Raw genomic sequence first — 21253 nt, forward strand, 5'->3', positions numbered from 1 at the left:
ACCTTTAAATTTGATTTGCAGATTTTGCATTGAGTTTGAGAAACAGTTTATAGATTGCTCTTCATGAATGTCACCCTAACCAAGTCTACACATGGCATGAACATTAAGAAAGCATAAAAGGAAAAGTCCAACAGCAGGAAATAATTGCTTCATTGCCTCAAAACTGCAGCTGTAAAAACAAAAATGAAAAGTGTTTTCCTCCTAGTTCATACCTTTTTTTTACAGCACTGTCTGCAAGCTGGAATGTAGTTATTTACCACTTGGTGGCACCAAATTATTGAAAATACTTCTTGAGCGTACAGTATTCTATTAACATTTTAGTAAATGGATTTAATTTTGGAGAACTAATATTTATTTCACGTTTATGTGTATGTGGAAAAAAACTGATCCTAAACCTCCTCTGTGAAGTCATCCTAGCAGCCCAGAACCTTCATACATCCTGCCCAGGCTTGCGCCCCAGAGAGGTCACTTTGGTGCTGCTAATGCAGGAAAAACAACGTGAGAGGTAGTAGTTACAAGTTACTCATCTTTGCAGCCACAGTAGGTGCTGTGATTCTCCAGTGGTTTGGCTTCACTCCCAGAGGCACACTCCATCGTCTCTTGAGACAGACAGACATCAACAATATGTGTATAGTCACATGCATGTATAGCACACATGGGTTTACCTGCACTGCATGTATTTGTTTTGTAGTATTTTATGCATTACCCCAAAAGAAAACAAATAGATGCTTAAAATTTGCACGTGCTAATTTATAGGTATAGATGCAATATTAGAAATCAATATTACAGTACAATTTTAATGGAAATACAATACCTAGAACATAATATGACCTGTGAGACTACAAAAGTATGCTGACTGTTGATGGGCAACCTCAATTCCCCTTCTTTCCCTTTGGGTTCTTTCATATCTTTAAACTAGACTTGGACATGACACCCCTTCAAAGAGTACATGGCTACCCTATCACAAGGGGAAGAGTAATTGCTCACTGCTGTTTCTGCCTATATGTTGAACAGTTCTCAGATGCAGTGTATCAGAAATCATACTGGAAAAATCACAGTGAAACTGAAAGATGAATGCTTGGTTTATTCCTACTATTTGAGTCTGAATTTGTAAACATTTGTTTCTCCTCCGTTTCAAGGTAGAAAAAGAGTAACAAAACTTCAAGTCTACACATGACATGAAAGTAAAAGGATAAAAGAAGTCCTAACATCAGGAAATGAGGTAGCAATTTTTTGTAGAAGAAAATGTTAAGCTTATTGCAAGAGACATGTCCAAATGTGTTGCTTAATTTGTTATGGTCCACAAACACATTAAGTATTTTAAATACTGTATGTATTCCAACATGTTTCTACATCTTAACTCTTTTTGTCTCTTATCAGCTCTCAGTAAGTTGTTGGGAATTAACAGAATTAACAGTTCTGGATATGATTTTCCAAAAGGTCATGAACTTGGTTGTCATATCAGAAGCTCAGAAAAGTAAAATGGGCCTGGAAAGAGTGTTTCATCTCTGCTACACTTGTGAAACTCTATGGTTAATTTTGTTTTTAAAATTCTTAAATTTCATTTCAATTTAAATTGCAGTTCTAAAATCTTAGACTTTTAATGGCATTCTTATTTTGGCTATAGCTAACTTGCAAAACTCATATGCCTATGGTGGAGAGTTCATTTTTAAAGCAAGGATTAGATCATTTGGACCCATAAAAGCCCAGTTCACCACTGTGGGCTTTGGCACAGATGAATCTCAGCTCACCCCACCCCACCCACGTCTTTTTCTTTATTTTAAAAATGTTTGTGTGGAACCACCTCCTGGCTGAGATCACTCAGGCCCCCCTTCCTTTTAAACTTCAGGTACTTGACAAAGATATTTCTATTTCAGCAGGCATTTTAAGTAAGTTGTAGTTTGCATAATTTGTGGTATTGCTTTCCACACCTATGTCACAAGGCTATTTACAAAATGCAAAAAACAACAATAACCCACCAGTTACATATCAGCAGTTAAATTTAAAAACAATACTAAATAAACACCTGTGGCACAGACCTGTTCTTTCAGCTGGGAAAACTTGAGTGAACAAAAACGTTTCCAGTTGTTTCTGGATAAATGCAGATAGTGGGTGACTACAGAGCTTACATTTTGACCTGTGGTTTTTGTTTGCTTTAAATACTGTATTATTTTGAGTGATCGATTGTTTTATTGATTATATAAACCACTTTGTGACCAAGTGTGGTGAAATATAAAGAATGGAAATGAATAATAATAAAAATCAGGTTGAAACAATTGACATTCCGCTTATCACATATTTAACACTCTAGTGCCAAGCAAATATGTAAATACTGAGTGGGATTCCTTGCTATTAACAGCATCTCTGCCTGTCTTTCTCAATATCCCTTTTTAAAGAAATAAGCAACATAACTCAAATGTAATGCAAGGATATGTCATGTTTTGTGTGATAGAGTTGTAGCCAACTAAGTAATACTCAGAGTAGACCCATTAAAATTAATGTGCTTAAGTTATACCTTCCCATTTATTTTAATAGGTCTACACTGAGAAGGATTAACATTGGCTAAACGCCATAGTCCCAAGCCATGGAAAACACGTTGCCTGAAAGCCAACAATTCTAGAGACTAAAAAAAATTGTATCATAATTGCTGATACCACTGCTTACTACCTCTGATGTCTGCAGTTCTTGGCTTTAATCTTTTAAAAATACAATTAGTCTGTAGTTATAACTTATGCACCCTTGTAAGTATGTAACAAAGATGCTAGCTTTAGGGAAGAGAGCTAGAAAGGGAGCAGTTGTTGGAACAAATTGTAGTTCTCTTTAGACATTCATATAGACAATAAATCCAATGATATAAATCAAGCACCAAACATACTATATACATACTTCATTGGTAGACAAGGAGGGAGGGCCAGAAAAGGCAGCATGTGAAACACAGGTGTCAGCATTTGCTGAGGAAGAACTGGTACATTATCAACTAATCCACCTTCTGCTATTTGTGATTTCCTCTCCAACAGCTGTGGCATTAAATAAGAGCTCACTGCATTTGGGAAGAATTAGAGAACTTAATGGGGATAGGGGTACCACTGCTGAAGCATTGGGGAAAGACAGGGGAAGTGGGGATTTTGAAGGAAATGTTAGACACTTGGGGTGGGAGTTGGGGGAAGAGTTCATTATTCAGCTGTGCTTCTAGATTTATCAGTGGGAATTGCTATGGTTCTTTGTTCTTGTCTTTCCACTAAGGCTGATATGGCACTATACATGCACCGTAGGCTCTTGTATGGTCTACTGAGAGAGTCCTAGGGAGTTTATTTTAATTGCAGAACAGAGTTGGTGTCGACTTCTGCCAGCTGCTAACAGGAGTCCTCCAAGATAGGCTAGATAACATACACAGATTCTTGTGCTAACTGCTTTATAGAGAGATTCATTCTTTGAGTCAGAAAGAGGTGATTATATACATCCTAATTATATGCATCTTTACTCAGAAGCAAGTGTACATAGTACTGCAGCCATAGTGATAGATCTCAGTTTATTTAACCTGTTCCATTGTTCGTATGCAAGAAAATCTTGACTTTTTAAAGACTAGGGTGTGCAACCTGTAGGCCAATATTATTCATAGTTTTTCAAAATAAAGAACCGCTGAGTGAAATAGGATTTACTTCATAGTAAGTGTGCACAGGATTGCAGATTGAAGTTTAGGTCAGAGAAGTTACTGTTTTGCACAGGGCTATATTACCATATTACCATATATTACCCGTACGGGCAGGGGTACCTTTACCTTTACCTTATATTACCATATTTCAAATCTGCATGTACTCCTGACTTTGTTACTGGAGAGGACACCTGGCTGGGCACCACTGAAGTACTTATATAATTCTACAGCGGGAATAAGGTACTGGTAGGATAGCAGTTCTTTGAATTTAAAATGGCTGCCATTGCTGTTGATGTAAACCCTTAATGGACCCAATGAGCAATGGAAGTCAGGATTTTGCTGGCAAGTGTGGATTGGCCCTTAAACAATCATACATTGCTTTTGTATTTAGCCCTGTTCCACTTTGCTCTTCTTCCTGTTTAGCTTCCTTTGTGTTGAACTTTAGATTGCAAGCTTCTTGGGGCAGGAGTCTGCCCTCTTGTACTCTGTAAAGTAGCTGACACACTGGTGGCATACACAGGAGCTGGCTCCTGGGGCCAGGGTCCCTTCCACCCCCAGTAAAATATTTGAGGCCCCATCCTAAAGTTGAAGGGCATTGCCATTCAAGTGGTGAGTGTGTGCCACATCTTATGATCAATTATGCAGGGTGGGGTTTACCTGCCCCCCATATTTTATTCAAGTTGGCACCCCTGAAGGCATATAAATATATAAATGATCATCATAATTCACCATCTTACGGGTATTTTTGGTTGCTTGTAGAAATCACAAAAGGACATAAGACATTGTACCTTACTGCAGACTCTTCAAAGGATTACCTTGGTTTTGGAAAGTTCATAATAACCAGTTGGGTCTGGCCAGGGCAGGGATGGGTGTGTTGATCTTCACTTTGTGCTATGATCACAGGGAAGACTTTTATTGTATTTCAGGAAATTTTGTTTTACTCTGTACATCGGGAGAGTGGGGAGGCTTTGACTCTCTGGATGCTGTTAGACTTCAACTTCTGTTAGCTCTAGCCTGCAGAGAATATGGGCTATATAGAGAGCCATAGGTCCCCCTTCGCTGCTTTAAATGAACAGATTTGGAAATCATTTATCTAAGGATGTGGATAAAAAAATCTTTTGTCATCTGGCTTGCTTGGGCTGAAGGGAGTGGGAATCCAACAACATCTGGAGTTCCAAAGGTTACCCATCCCTAATGCAGTTTGAGGACACACTCTTTTCACACTTGTTATGCATTACATAGATAACCATGGTTACAACTGAGCATGATAAGTGCAATGCTGTTTGTGTCTACTCAGAAGAAAGTCTTCACTGGGCTTACTCCTTGGCAAATGTGTATAGAATTGCAGCCTAAAAAATTGGTTTTAGCTAGCTGAGAAGCTTTTGTTTTCTAAGCTTCTGCATGGAAAATTTGAGTGGAATGCTGACATGGACAGATTGTGAAATGTGGCATGGGCTTTGCCGCACTAATTCCACACTTCTTTATAGCAAAGTTTTTTTTTTTAAAAAAACAACAATCCAAGTGTCCCATAACTTATAAGGGATATTTCTTTGCCACCTGCTGCTATGAGCAACTCGTGGAATGATTTGTTTCACATGAAACCATGGTGTTCAAGTGGATCACCCATACAGTTTTCGATGCAATTTGCTTGCATGGAATTAAGACTTTTACTTCTAAGTAAAAAGGGTTAGTATTTGGTTGTTGATCATAGAAATACTGAAAGAATCATAAGCTACTGTTCCTCAGCTGTATATAAGCCAGTTGTACAGATAGCGCAGCCTAAGTGCATGTTTTCACATGCCTTCTGCTGACTTTAACATTGAATTCAGTTCTCATGAGTGCTTCTGAAGGGCATAAATTTACCCCCTTGCATATTTGCTGTCTCACTTTCAGCACACTGTTTTTACTTTTCAAAGCATAGAATGACATAGTCTGTAATACTCTCTTCCCCCACTTGCTGATGCCTCCTGACTATCAAACTTTATCGATGGATGACGGCAAACAAAACACAGTCTGGGAGACGTGCCTTGGCACTGGGATGATGTTCCTAAATACAAGCACCCACTTAACCACATGCAGCCTTTTACCTTCCACCTGTTAGAATAGTAGCCTAATGTATTTCACACATGTTAGTGGTAAATACCACCCTCATAAATCATCTGATGGTGTCTTTCTCATGGACTGGAGATAGTCAGCAATTCAGACTTGCCAGCTTTGGATTGAGAAACCCTAGTCACTTGAGATTGTGTGTCTTTCTCTCTGGCATTTTTTTCCCCCACATGGTAGTAGTTTTTGATCCATCCCATGCTGATAGGAATTTTATCAGTGCTGTATGTACCCTGCACAATGCTATATATTTTCGTGCAATTCTGAAGAAAGCTAACCAAAATTTGCCAGCAAGAGAAGTATTATTTGAAAAGGATATACAAAACAAGCAACTTTGTATGAGGCTTACTTATTCTGTTGTAATTTAGTCTGCTTCTGATAATTAAACCCCAAAGATCAATAATAGAATCACAGAGTTGGTCATCTAATTCAATCCCTTGCCAAGGCAGGAAATCCACTTTTACAGTATCCCTGATAGAATCATAGATTCACAGAATTGTAGAGTTGGAAGGGACCCCTAGGGTCATCTAGTCCAACCCCCTGTATTGCAGGAATCTCAACTAAAACATCCATGACAATGGCCATGCAACCTCTGCTTAAAAACCTCCAAGGAAGGAGAGTCCACAACCTCCTGAGGGAGTCTGTTCCACTGTCAAACAGCTCTTACTGTCAGTAAGTTCTTTCTGGTGTTTAGTCGGGATCTCTTTTCTTTTAACTTAAATCCATTGGTTTGAGTCCTACCCTCCAGAGCAGGAGAAAACGATCTTGCTCCATCTTTCATGTGACAGCCCTTTAGATATTTGAAGATGGCTATCATATATCCTCTCAGTCCCCTCTTTTCCAGGCTAAACATACCCAATTCCCTCAACTGTTCCTCATAAGGCTTGGTTTCCAAACCCTTGATCATCTTGGTCGTCGTCCTCTGTACATGTTCCAACTTGTCAATATCCTTCACAAATTGCAGTGCACTCTTACACTATAGTGCAACAAAATTGGGACAAAAATAAACTGGAACATTTGTGGTTGGAAAGTTACAGGATTTAAGCAAGAAGGTCCAGGGCATACATTGAATGGAAGCGAAGCAGTATGTCAGTCCCAATAATTTTGCAGGTTCCAACAGTTGAAAGCAGGATCACATATAGCACACCAACTCTGCCATGAGCACAATCATGAATTCATAACAAAAAGAGTATTTGGAGGGGCCCCACAGGCAGTCTGTTCCACCATCAAGCAGCTTAGATTGCCAAGAATTTCTTAAGTTTACAGTATTCCAAATCATTTTATTGTAATTTTAAACACATTGGTTTGTGTCCTGTCTCTGGAGCAACAGAAAACAAATTTGCTCCATCATCTGACACCCCTTCAAATGTTTGAAAATGCCTATTGTATCATCTCTTAACCAACTCTTCTGCAGACTAACAGACACAACTCTTTAAACCTTTCCTAAGCATGGTCTCCAGGCTCCTTCAGATTGCAGTCTTCATCTGCTAACCTCAGCCAGTTATATGCAATCCTGTTTTCTGCCTTATGTATCTGTTTTTTTCCTCTTCCCTCTCACTTTTTCCTTGTCTCTCTCCAGCCGCTTCTGTTCTTTCTACTTAACCATCTTTCCCCTTTAAAAAAAAAATCCTGTTAAAGAAGAAGCATGGTTATGCCTCTCTGGTGTGACCCACTTAAATTTGGCTTGCAACCAAGTTTGAGGTCCTGACCCATCAGTTGAAGATCAGTGCTCTAGAGTAACTAGACCTCAGAGATTAAAAAGGCATTAAAAAAATGAATGAACAGTTCCAGCAGTTTAGAAGAAAACAGACAAAGGAAATAGGGAGGAGGGGAAATTTTTGGTTTATTTTTAGAATCTGTGGGTGTGTATTATTGTCAACAATGTCTGTATTTATCGCTGCAGAATGTTTTATCAAAGTGTGTGATTAGATCCAAATAAATTATTAGATATCTACTCAAATGCTACGTGCAAAACCTCAAAAACGCCAACACTTCCCCCCACCCGCACTCTCCTTACACAAAGACGTGCAACCCAACCCTAGTGTTAGTTCTGGGTTTGAAATTTTCCTTTGCCAGGAACTAACTCACTAGGTGGCTGTAGGCCAGTCACTGTCTCTCAGTGCTTTAGTTCTCCCAGGTGGGGATAGTAATGCTTACTAAACTGTAACCCTTTGCATGAACAGTGAGAGCATTTAAGGAGCTTCCCCAGGCCTGGACTTGGCTTTGCTGCTAGGTTCCCTTATGGTAGCTGTGCTGAGGAGTGATTTTGCTCAGCAGTAGATGGTGTGCCAGCTGCCCAGGTTTGGGAGGAAGATGGGCCTAGTATTTGATCAGACATGTCTTCATTATACAGACACTAGACTACTGTAGCATGCTTTACATGAGATTGCTTCTGCAAACGATCTGGAAGCTACAGCTAGTATATAATGCAGCATCTCACTCATGCCAGCTTTCTGGAGAATGGGGCTTCTCTTTTATATCAGTTGCACTTCCTGATGGTCAGTTTCTGAGCATGGTTCAAAGTGCTGGTTATCACTTTAATAATCCTAAGGTTGGGAGCGAGAAGCTTAAAGCAGAAGGGGGCAGACTTCAGACTTTTGGCTCTCCTTAGTTCCCAGCGCCTGCCAACCTAGCAGTTCGAAAGCACCCTCGGGTGCAAGTAGATAAATAGGGACCGCTTTCTAGCGGGAAGGTAAACGGCGTTTCCGTGTGCAGCTCTGGCTCGCCAGAGCAGCGATGTCACGCTGGCCACGTGACCCGGAAGTGTCTTCGGACAGCGCTGGCCCCTGGCCTCTTGAGTGAGATGGGCGCACAACCCCAGAGTCTGGCAAGACTGGCCCGTACGGGCAGGGGTACCTTTACCTTTACCTTTAGTTCCTTACTTTATTGTGATTTGCCTTCTTAATAACACTGGTTGCGGGGGTTTTTGTGTTGATTGCTAAGATAATTATTCTAAGCATGTTTTGTTTTGTTTTGTCCCCCCCCCCACCATTCTAAGCATTTTGAAAATGTAAAAGGTGTTATGCATAAGTACTTATTTTATTATGGCCCATAGGATATTAGAAGACTTGTGAGCTTTTAGCCAACTAGCACAAATACTAACTGACTCTTGATTACAACATAATCAAAACAAGTTAATCTCTGAGGTCCACCAACTAGAACCAGGTGCAAAATGGTGGCTGAGGAGGTGATGGAGCCAACTGTCTACTGCAGTGTTTTTCAACCTTTTTTGGGCAAAGGCACACTTATTTCATGAAAAAAAATCACGAGGCACACCACCATTAGAAAATGTTAAAAAATTTAACTCTGTGCCTATATTGACTATATATAAAGTAATTCTCTTGAATAGGAATCAAACAAACACAAAGAAAGTATTTTATAATTACTTTTTTATGAAATAGTAAGTAAACAGAAATATGAAAAATTATAAAATACTTTATTTTTAAATCTTTCAAATTTTTCAATTTTTCCCACGGCACACCAGGCAACATCTCGCGGCACACTAGTGTGCCATGGAACAGTGGTTGAAAAACACTGGTCTACTGGACCACATGTGGTATAAACAGGGAAAACTTGCAGATATAACGGAGTAGCTCCAGGCTATGAATTTTCTAATTTAGAAGTAAAAAATAAGCTTTTTTCATTTTTGCCATTGCTGAACAATTAGAAATCAATTCTTTCTAATATATTGCAGATAATACTAGATCTACTTGTAGAACTCAATCTACCATCTGTCTGTCCACCTCTTCTCTTCTCATATCAGCAGATTCATCCACTAAGGTACTGTCCTCTTTATGCATATCCCATTTCCATGCAAGATCATGCAAGAGGGCTTTCTCAGTTGTGGCACCTAATTTTTGAAACTCCACACCCCAGAAGATCCACTTAGCATACTCCTTGATGAAATTTTACCACCACCTGAAAACATCCTTATTCCAGCCTTTGACCTGACATTTTGATGTTTCTCTTTTTTTCCTCTGTTTCTCTTGTTAATTTGCTATCTGTTTCCTTGGGTTTTGTTTCTAATAACACTGATTTGTGCTTTTAATAGCCCTGATTACAGCATTACCAAGATAATTATTTGAAGCATTTTGAAAATGCAAAAGGTGCTATGCATAAGAACTTGTTTTATTATGGCCCATAGGAAATTAGAAGGCTTGTGACATTTTAGCCAACCAGAATGAATAGTAACTGTGCTTCACTTTACAACAGAATCAAAATAAGTTAATTGTTAACTATAAACATTGAATAATTGGCAGGCACTTAAAATCATCAAATAGCCTTAAACCAGGCAATTACATGCATATGTCCCTATAAATTTATCTTGGTATCTGTGCTGCAAATGTGAAGTATTCCTGTATTTTATTTGTTTACTACTTTTCAGACAATTATCATCACCCAAAGCTGCTCACATGAATAGAAAAGAGGAAAGCAGGATATGCCACCAGGCTTACAAAGTAAAGACAAGACACAGAAGCGAAGGTGAAGTCAGTTATTCAAGGCCATAACAAAGTGCTGACCATGATACCCAGCTCAGGTAAGGTTGATCTTCGTGTGCTGGGATTCTTGCTTGATTAACAGTTGGCGGTTTTTGTTCCTTTGGTCATTAAATGGGATCTGAGTGTCCTTTCCCACTTGTTTCTTCAGTCCCAAGCAAACTGGCCACTAGAACAGTGTTATTTCTGCCAGGGCATTGGGTAAGCAAACTGTTATGTCCGTCCAAGATGTCAGGAAGCGGTGCAGTTCAGAGTGTGGTTTTAACAGGTTTGATGGGGGGGGGGGAGCAGGTCCCACTCTTAACATGGTATGTGTATTCTTTTACCTACTGCAACATGTGGCAAGCCAGCTCTGCTGTGTATGAGGTTCCTTTGCTCCAGCCCCAAGGTGCCCTGATGGCACCACTGATGGCCACTGATGGCAGTGTAATTTGGTTGTGACTTAGGCGAACAAAAACCCTCCTTTGCAGAATAACTGTTAAGATCTGACAGGCAGCATCTGCAATAATGGTCTTACTCAGGCATAGGCAAACTTGGCCCTCCAGATGTTTTGAGAATACAACTCCCATCCTCCCTAGCTAACAGGTCCAGTGGTCAGGGATGATGGGAGCTGTAGTCCCAAAACATCTGGAGGGCCAAGTGTGTCTATTCCTGGTCTTACTTAATCATAAAATAGCAAGGTGTGCATATTAAGTTTGTTAAGTATGGCATAGCTCCCGCATGGAAAAGATACCAATGCAAAGTAAAGCTCTAAAAAACATGGGAGCCAGAGATTATTTTGAGGAAATGTGATACAGGTTTATTTAGTACATCAGAAGAGGCAGTATAACAATGAGAACACGAACAACTCATGGCTCTCTCTGAAACAACTTGTTCGGATCAGAATAGATAAGAATGCTCAACAGTCACAACTATCCAAAATCCAGCACATGACCTTCACTTTTACTTATCTTTTTTGGAAACAGACATGTACACATGGAATATATTGGGGAAAGGGGGGAGATGGGAATTTGTTATGAAAGTACAAGTATATAAACAATGCAATATTTTTAATGCAAAAATAAATATTATTTTAAAAAATGTTTGTCAGCTAAGGCAAATTTTGCTTTATGAAAACATCTCCCAATCTTATTTTAAATTTGGCAGTGGCAACCTCAGAACTGTATATCTGTGTGTAGATATGACACACACAACATATATAAGTTTGTGAATGTGTTTACACACACACACACACACACACACACACACACACACACACACTGAAGGGGGAAAATGTTAAAGCAATGATTTTTTGGGAGCCAAGTACCTCCTTTTATGGAATCATTTAAAGATTGCTCCTTGAGGCAAAGTTTAGGTAATCTCTGGTCCCTCGTGGCTTAGATTTTGAGCTCAAAATAGAACATATACAAATAAGCTCTCATAACAACTGGCAACACATCTGTTTCATTATGTAGGAGAAGAACAGAAGGCGATCCCTTTGGGGTCACCAAAATAAGTATATAAAGTAAATACCACACAGAGAGGAAATGTTTGAAAAAGGTATAGCTAAGAGACTGGGGCTGCTTACACAACTATACATTTAAAGCACGTCCCCCGGCACCAGGTCTTCTCTAAAATAATGCTTGGGACAGTAGTTTACCCCTCACAGAGCTATAATTCCCATCACCTTAACAAACCACAGCTCCCAATATACTTTGGTAGGGGAAACTTATTTTAAATGTGCTTTAAGTGTATGGTGTGTATGCAACCAGTGTAGCTGACACAAGCCTGTACTTCAAATAAATATTAATCAGAAGCCTGTGGAGAAACATATATTATAGAAATATGAAACGCAAGCACTGAAAATAGGTGAGTCATTTACTTTGCCAAAAGAGCTGTTTCCCCTTTAAGCTGCAAACTGAGGGTTTCCTTTTGTTACTATTCTTTTTCTTCTTCTTTTAAAGCTTTTAAATACTGAATGGTCAAAGGTTTGTGTTTGTTGTTTGATTGATATTGATTAGTCAAACGGCAACCCTAGAAGATACTGAATTCATAGCTCTTAATAAACCACCTAGAAACTGCAGAACAACAAATACAAAAAATAAATAAATAATGGCAGTCTTCCAAAGGATTCCTCAAAGTGAAGTAATGTCAGTGTTACTGCTGCTGGGTCAACGGAGAAGTAGATTTCTGAGAGACAGTAAAATGCTTGGTATATATGACCTGCTTTGGGAATGACTTGGAATCTGATCTAATCCTTGTGGGGGTAGGGAGTGCAATCCTGCGCTGGTGCTGTAAATTTATTTTAAGTGGATGTCCTTTGCTCCACATTCTCACAAACAACTGGGGAATATATTATAGTTGTTGCTGAAAGCCAGGGAGAGCACATGAGAGAGCAAATAATACTCTTGTTTGTTATGTTTATAGTACACTTTGTTATAGTGTGCCTTAATGTAAAAATAATTTAAAACATGAGCAAAAAAAGAAAATTATTGGTAGAAATGTTTCAACAAAGAATGGGTTTTTGAGAAAGACCATTAATATTCTTAGAAAGTGGGTGGTGTGGTGGTATTTCTGCTTTAGTTTCTTTAAAAATAAATATAAAAAATTAGGTACCGGTAAGTGTGAGAACAGGAAACATCAAACCCACTTTTTTGTATGAATCTGTGACAAGGAAACTGCTGGGCGAATTGACATGCTCTTTTGCACATCTGCTTTCTCCTAATTTGATTGTAAATTCATATGATGCATCACCATGTTTTGGATTTTATACTAAACCACTTTCTGATCATTTAAGGACAATTTCGAAAGCAACAGTAACTCCCCTGTATCCTGGCAAAGCAGACGCAAAAGTGATACTCAGATTGTTTTTAATTTTTTTAATTTATTTTTTAATTTATTTTTAGATTTTTGCAATTATAATGGGAAAAGAGAGAGAAACAACATCAGCTGACAACATACTCTGTGAGTTTTGAGGAGATTTTGAGCATCACATGAGAAGGCAAAAGAAGAGGTAACTGGGCTTACTAATTAACCAACATTTTGAAGTGATAAAAGTTATAAGGGAATGCTGCACTTTGAATTACATATAGTGAATACTCTTATTGCAGGGCGAGAGCTGGTTTTTTGTTATGTGTTCAGTGCAGTTGTGCCAGCTTTCCCTGTACAAAAGGTGTACAAGCAATATATTAGGTATGCAAAACAAATGAGATTCCTTTGTAGTGTCTTCGCCATACCAAAAAATAATACGAGTATTTAATCTCATTCTTTCGTTTTGGATATTAATTGCCTAATTTGGGTTGAAAATGTGCTTTTGCCTAGTCAGAGTGGCTAGTTACTCTAGTGGATACTTTTGCATTTGAGTTTGTGTGTGTCACTAGGTCCTGTATATTTGACATCTATCTACAGTAAGTGGCTTTGGCTTGCTTTGTTACACATTGACTTTCTGTATACATTCTTTTCTGCAATCTGGTTGCTTCTAGACAGCCTGTTTGCTGAGCAATCATCCTGATTTGTCTGCTCAAAGTTTGCAAGCGATGCAGACTATTTATTAAACATCAAGCAATCTTTATCCTACACTTTCACATGCATTTTTCCACCACCTCTATGAAAAAAAAAATATTTACTGGCTGTTTTGGGGAAGCAGATTTGTTCCACAAGTGCTCCAAAATGGAGGAACATAGGAAGCTGCCATATACAGAGTCAGACTATTGGTCCATCTAGCTCAATACTGGCTACACTGACTAGTTTCAGACACATTCACAGACTTTCCTGAGGATGCTGGGGACTGAACCAGAGAACTTCTGCATTGCAAAACAGATACTCTACCACTGAGGCTCCATTCCTTTCCCTAAATTAGCTACATTTTTATGCAACCTGAATTTGCTGGTGTGCGATTGAATTCCACCTGAAAACAAGGACAGTCTGGAACTGCTTTCTCTTTTACTGGGTGGGAGAACACAAGATTGGATGGTCCTCAAAGCACAGCAAACATTGCCCCTTTTTGCCCCTGCATTTATGTGATTGTCTGTAATATCACCCCTTCGTGCTCCTCAGTTTGCTTGGTCTTCTAGTATGATTCTCCTCTGCTCTCTCCATTCTCCCATCCCCCCCACCCTCGCCCCCGGTACTGGCATACTCCAAGCAATTGAAGCTGGTTGTTAATTTCTTCCCTGCAGTTGTCACTGATACTTTCCAAGTAAAACATTACACATGGAAATTAGAACATGCTTGGCACCCGTCTCTGGTGGAAGGTGAAGGGGAGGGGAGCTATTGAGAGGCGATGGTCATGACCAAATGTCAGCCCCGGAGAGGTCCAGCTGGTGAAAGTTTATGCTGTGTTTTCAGTGTGTGTTTGTTTAGACAGACCTGAAAGCCAGAGCCGGATCACAGAGTTTTGGCAAGGTAGAAGGGCACCAAGTTTACAGCGCACATTAAAGCAATGCTTTGAAGTCATATGAACACTGGATGTTCCTATTTTGTTTAAAAGTGTGCGCAAGCCTCATTTCTCTGCTCCCCCCCAGGCAGCTCCTTTTCAGGGAGAAAACCCCTCTGAACAGGGTTCAGGCATTAACCCGTTTTTAGAAATGAAGCCATTTGAACCTTATGGGCATTCAGATAATAATGTGCCAGGGAGCAGAGTGTTCTGAACAGAAGAAGAGGAGGAGGAGGAGTTTGGATTTGATATCCCGCTTTATCACTACCCGAAGGAGTCCCAAAGTGGCTAACATTTTCTTTTCCCTTCCTCCCCCACAACAAACACTCTGTGAGGTGAGTGGGGCTGAGAGACTTCAAAGAAGTGTGACTAGGCCAAGGTCACCCAGCAGCTGCATGTGGAGGATCAGAGGCGTGAACCTGGTTCACCAGATTACGAGTCTACCACTCTTAACCACTACACCACACTGGCTCTCAGTGTTATTTTTAAGTATTCAGGTTTTGTAAAAAAAAAAACCTATGTGGTTGGCTCATTTAGTCATTTTATTTAGATTATCATGCCTGATGTTTACGTGGGTTTGTTTTCTGTCTTCTTACTCATGTGGATCAGAATAACATAGGAAGAGCCTGATTGCTAGATCAGGCCAAAGGATCATCTAGTCCAGTATCCTATTATCACTGTAGCCAACCTGAGGCCAAATGTGCACATGATTCATTTAAAGCACATCACTTCCCTCACAGAATCCTGGGAACAGTAGTTTGTTAAGGGTGCTGGGTATTATAGCTCTGTGAGGTCTAAACTACAGTTCCCAGGATTCTTTGGGGGACGTCATGTGCTTTAAAAATAGGGTGTGGATTCAGAGACACTCTCCATTGTTCGGCATTGGGGGTATGGGAAGTCGTCGTCCCATTCTCTCCTACACCAAGTGACATAACACATTAGAAAGCAACAGGAACTTTGCAAGCAATGCCTCTGAAGCTGTGGAATGACTCCCAATGAGGTTTGCAACTTCTCTGATTCTAGTGACTTCTTGGAGGAAAGGCAAAACTTACCTTTTCTGAAAGACCTCTTCTGAAAATTCCTGTCCTACGCAGAGGGAATATAGAGCATATTCAATTGCCATCTTGAGGCAAAAAAGTCGAGAGGGAATTGTGGAAGCATAACTTTCTACAAGGTGACTTAAGGGGGTTGGCTGTTTTTTCCACCAAGGCATCTCCCAGAGAATGGCACACAAATTCAAATACCTATTATAAGAATTCAATACAACAAAAGCTTAACATTTCAGAAGCTATTAAAAACCACATATATTCATGTTCCTACCAGTAAGGCAAAGGGCAGTTCCCACAAGATGTTTGAGAGAACACATACTTAGGCAGCATCTCCTCCTTGTAAGGTCCCAGGCAATCTCTCCCTTTGTAGCAAAGTGGTCCTCTAGAGCAGTGTTTCCCAACCTTGTGCCTCCAGCTGTTTTTGGACTACAATTCCCATCATCCCTTGCCACTGGTCTTGCTAGTCAGGGATGATGGGAGTTGTAGTTCAAAAACAGCTGGAGGCACAAGGTTGGGAAACACTGCTCTAGAGCACCTACCTTCTTAGCAAACACAGTATACTATCCTTTGGCAAAATAAAAGTCTTTGCAGAGTTAGCCATAGACAGGGGTCAGCAAACCTTTTCAGCAGGGGGCTGGTCTGCTGTCCCTCAGACCTTGTGGGGGGCCGGACTATATTTTGGAAAGTAAAAAAAGAACAAATTCCTATGCCCCACAAATAACCCAGAGATGCATTTTAAATAAAAGCACACATTCTACTCATGTAAAAACAAGCAGATTCCTGGACTGTCTGCAGGCCAGATTTAGAAGGTGATTGGGCCAGATCTGGCTCCGGGCCTTAGTTTGCCTACCCATGGACTAAATGCTCACATCCCTTTATCAAAAGAGATTGCCTTGAGGCCAAGAGAGACTTATTCCGATAGTTGCTCTGTTTATTTTTCTTACTGACTGGGAACATGATGTCACAGGTCAAACCATGCCCAGAGACGTTGCAACTTCAGCTTTGCTTCCCTTTCTTCAGAAGCACTAAGAGGATCAGGAATGTTTGGCCACCAACAGCAATGCACAGGTCTGGTCTCATCACCTTGAAAAGTACCGTATTTTTCACACCATAGGGCGCACCTGACCATAGGGCGCACCCAGTTTTTTGGGGGGGAAATAAAGGGGAAAAAATTAGTTCCCCCCCAAGCGCGGGGCGGGGGAAGCTTGAGCTTCCCCCGACCCCAGCCCCCAAACAGGCAGCTCTCTGCAAGCCATGGGAGCGCTCCCGCTGCTTACGGAGAGGTCCGCGAAGCCTGGGCGCGCTGAGCTCAGTGCGCGCAGGCTTGGTATGCAGGCAAGTCTCCGCAAGCAGCGGGAGCGCTCCCGCTGCTTGCGGAGAGGTCCGCGAAGCCTGGGCGCGCTGATCTCAGCGCGCCCAGGCCTCGGCATGCTGGCAACTCTCCGCAAGCAGCGGGAGCGCTCCCGCTGCTTGCGGAGAGGTCCGCGAAGCCTGGGCGCGCTGAGCTCAGCGCGCGCAGGCTTCGGCATGCTGGCAACTCTCCGCAAGCAGCGGGAGCCCAGCGCTGGGCTCCCGCTGCTTGCGGAGAGGTGTGCGAAGCCTGGAGAGCGTGAGGGGTCAGTGCACACTGACCCCTCTCACTCTCCAGGCTTCAGCGAAAGCCTGCATTCGCACCATAGGACGCACACACATTTCCCCTTCATTTTTGGAGGGGGAAAAGTGCGTCCTATGGTGCGAAAAATACGGTATATTTTAGTGTTGGAAGAGGTTCAGAATAGAGCAACCAAAATGATCAAGAGGCTGGAGTGACTTACCTGTAAGGAAAGGTTGCAGCATTTGGGACTTCTTTGTTTAGAGAAAAGGTGAGTAGGAGATGAAATGATAAAAGCTTATAAAACTATGCATGGCATAGAGAAAGTGGAGAGGGGAATGTTTTTCTCCTTCTCTTATAACTAGAACATGGATATCAAATGAAGCTGAATGTTGGAAGATTCAAGACGGATAAAAGAAAGTACTTCTTCATACAACACATCATCAAAATGTGGAACTTGCTTCCACAGGAGGCAGTGATGGCCTCCAACTTGGATGGTTTTGAAAGAGAATTGGACAAACTCATGGATGTCAACACTATCAATAGCTACTAGCCATGATGGCTACACTCTGACTCTGTGGCTGAAGGCAGTAATGCTTCTGAATACAGTACCAGTTGCTGGAAACTGCAGGATGGACAATGCTTTTGTGTGCGGGTCCTGCTTGTGGGTTTCCCGCAGGTATCTGGTTGACCACTGTGAAAACAGGATGATGGGCTGGACTAGCCATTAGCCTGATCCAGCACACTCTTCTAATGTTTTTAATGGACGGAATGAAACACCTGCCAATCACTAACAGCTTACCTCCATGTAAGGGCTGATACAGCCTAGCCTCCTAGCCTAGCTCAACCTCAGCTGCCAGTGTTTAAAGGTGTTCTGAGATAAATTCATTACAAGGAGTTCCCTTACTCATGACAACTTTTAGCCTTCAGCTGTGCACTTTGCTGTGGAACTATGACTTGCACTTTTAGGTGCCTGCGCTCTTGAAAGATGGGGCAGAGGGTGTCTTGATCTCTACCTTTTACTCAACTGGGGCCTTTCTGTGGGTTCTCAGACTGGAATCCAGTCTGAGGGCTGGTCTGGTTTCAAAGTGGATGGGAGGACCACGTGTTGATATTCCTGCATTGCAGGGGTTGGGCTAGATGACCCTTGGGATCCCTTCCGATTCTATGATTCAGGGTTGGCAACTCTGAGGAGTTGGTGCCCGGCTTTGGGTCAGGGCTGGACTTGATGTTGCTGCACATTGTATTTTCTCATTTCTCCAATAAAATCATGGGAATGTGTTCAATTATTGCTGCACAGCTTCTATTCAAATGGCTGGTGACTTGGTTCCTGATAAAAGAGCAAAGGAATATGCATTTTGTCAGATAATTCCCTCAAAATCACCTTGGAACCTTGTCATTATTTTTTTAAGGCTTAAAGCCACTTCCTGTGCCCCAAACTATTTTTTTGTCTGTTTGTTAATTGCAAAACTGATGTGGGAATGTGGAAAACTGGAGACTGGAAAAATGAGAAATTTAGAAAAACTGAAATTGACTGATTCACACATCCCTATCCTGGGATGGCGCTGGACTTCAAAGGAGCCTTTGGCTTGGTTCAGCTGATAACCTTGGCTGCCACTGGAGCCCTACTACTATGCTTCTCTTTGTGGCAGAGGTGCCACCATCCTCCTCCTCTTCCTCCCAATTGTCCCCATTCTTTCTACCCTCCCCTGTGCCCCATCTCTTACTTAAAAGCACACACAACACTTTTGCAATAGCAACAACAGTGCTGGCACCTTCACTACCTCCTAACACAGTGGAGATTTTTTTTATAAAAAAATTGCATGCAGAAGGCCTTTCTTCAAGCCGCTATGGGAAACTGTAGAAGCAGTGCAGGCAGTTTTCTAGCCACTTCATTCAAAATGCCTAAAAATAAGGCCCCCTTGCTTCTTTCTCAGAGACCAGGCATCAGGTGAGGTAGCAGGAGGATGGTGGAGGTCTGTGACTAGACAACTATTTCTGTGAATGAGATTGCTGCCAGAAGGGGCTTGGTGGCAGTGACTGAGCAGGCAGCAGGTCAGGCCAACGAGGTGTCCCTTCTGAGTCCAGGGGCCCCTGGCTAGTGCCCAACCTGGCTGACCACTGGTGCTAGACCTGGCTGTAACTTTCAGCCTACAGGTTCACGCCTCATAAAGAAATACCACATGAATGCAAGCCATCTATGCTAACATCACACACACACACACACACACACACACGGGGGGGGGAACAGATGGCCACATATCATCATGGGTGTTTTATTAAAAAAATCCATTTTTAAACTTTTGCTAAGGGTTCCCCCGCCTTCTGTAAAAACATGGTGTGTGAGTCATTAAACATGCCAAAGTGCTATCTGCATGGGATTTTCAATTAGGAAGCTGTTTCCATTAAACTTTGGTTGGGCCAGAGGCCAATATTCCCAATGGGGCCCTAGCTCTATGAACAAGAAAGGCATAGTTCAATAAGACAGCATACTTAGGGTCAAACTACATGTGATGTGAAACTTTGAATCCTGTGATTTTTATTTTCTCCCCCCCCCCTTTTTTTTTTTTACTGACAGGAGATGTAGGCTGGCCTGATTTGGATTGGGGCCATGGTGTGTGTAAGGGGATTTAACCTTTTCTCCTCTACACCACTTTCTTGATGAAAATCACCTCTCAACAGATAGCATTTGCCCTCTTAACTGCTAATAGCAGCTATAGGAGAGAATTTCAGCAAGAAAATAGTGTGGGAGGAATGATTATCCCCAGCCAATGTCATAATCCTGATCAGGATCAGGGTGCCTTCTGGTTGCTCTTAGTAAAAATATATATGAGGGGGGAGAGTTTCTCAAAAATTGTTGTTGTTTAGTCGTTTAGTCGTGTCCGATTCTTCGTGACCCCATGGACCAGAGAACGCCAGGCACTTCTGTCTTCCACTGCCTCCCGCAGTTTGGTCAAAAATAAGTAGTCTCATTTCTTGTTTTGATAGTTACAAGCTTGTTGGACTACGGGTATGCTGTGGACTTAGTGTATCTTGACATCTAGCTCATCTTAGTAAACTACAAGCTTAACATGAGTAAATTGTGATGCTGCAGCAAAAAAAGCTATTGTTATTCTAAGATGCATCAACAGAAGTATAGTGTCCCGATCAAGCGAAGTAATTGTACTGCTCTATTCCACCTTGGTCAGACCCCACCTGGAGTACTGTGTCGAATTCTGGCCACCACAATTTAAGAAGGATATTGACAAGCTGGAAAATGCAGGAGAGGGCAACTAATATGGTCAAGGGTCTGGAAATCAAGCCTTATGAGGAGTGGTTGAGGGAGCTGGTTATGTTTAGCCTGGATAAGAGGAGATTGAGAGGAGCTATGATAGCCATCTTCAAATATCTAAAGAACTTCCTGTCAGATGGAAAATGGAACAAGCTTATTTTCTCATGCTCTGGAGGGTAGGACCTGAACCAATGGCTTCAAGTTAGAAGAAAGGAGATTATTGGGGTTATTGGGTTGTTGTTTTTATTTTGATTATATATTTTGTGGTTTTATATTTTGATTTTGTTTTGTGAACTGCCCTGAGACTACCAGGTATATAAATTCAATAAATAATAAATCATTCAAAAAGCAGTATATAAACATTGTAAACAAACAACTAGATCCAAGCTTGTCCCAGCTCCAGATCCTCCTCTGCTTCAGGCTAACTTAACACTTGATTTAACATTACTCACTTGCATTGTCTGCAGCTATTTACACTGCTGGCACAGTTTATGTGGTACACCTCTTCCCCGACTGGCACACACTAAGCTGTGTGGGTTGATCTCTGGGCGCTAAAGTAAGGAAAGGGGGCTGGCCTTGCAGCAGGAGGCTAGAATCAAGTTCACAGCTCCTCCCTCTCCACCGTCTGCCATCAGTTTAGGCTTGTAGACAGGATGGCACTGGCAGCATTAACG

General features: G+C 41.4%; 1 long non-coding RNA gene across 1 annotated transcript; it reads left to right on the forward strand.

Annotated features, from left to right (window-relative positions):
* The first annotated feature begins 816 nt into the window (after nt 1-816).
* On the forward strand, nt 817-13250 carry LOC310850893. Its single transcript, XR_014567445.1, has 4 exons — nt 817-1222; nt 9453-9538; nt 10143-10295; nt 13140-13250. It is a non-coding gene; the product is annotated as an uncharacterized lncRNA (long non-coding RNA).
* Nucleotides 13251-21253: the final 8003 nt, after the last annotated feature.

The sequence above is a fragment of the Podarcis gaigeae genome (genome assembly GCF_964106915.1).
Source record: "Podarcis gaigeae genome assembly, chromosome: 8".
In the NCBI taxonomy this organism is placed as follows: domain Eukaryota; kingdom Metazoa; phylum Chordata; class Lepidosauria; order Squamata; family Lacertidae; genus Podarcis; species Podarcis gaigeae.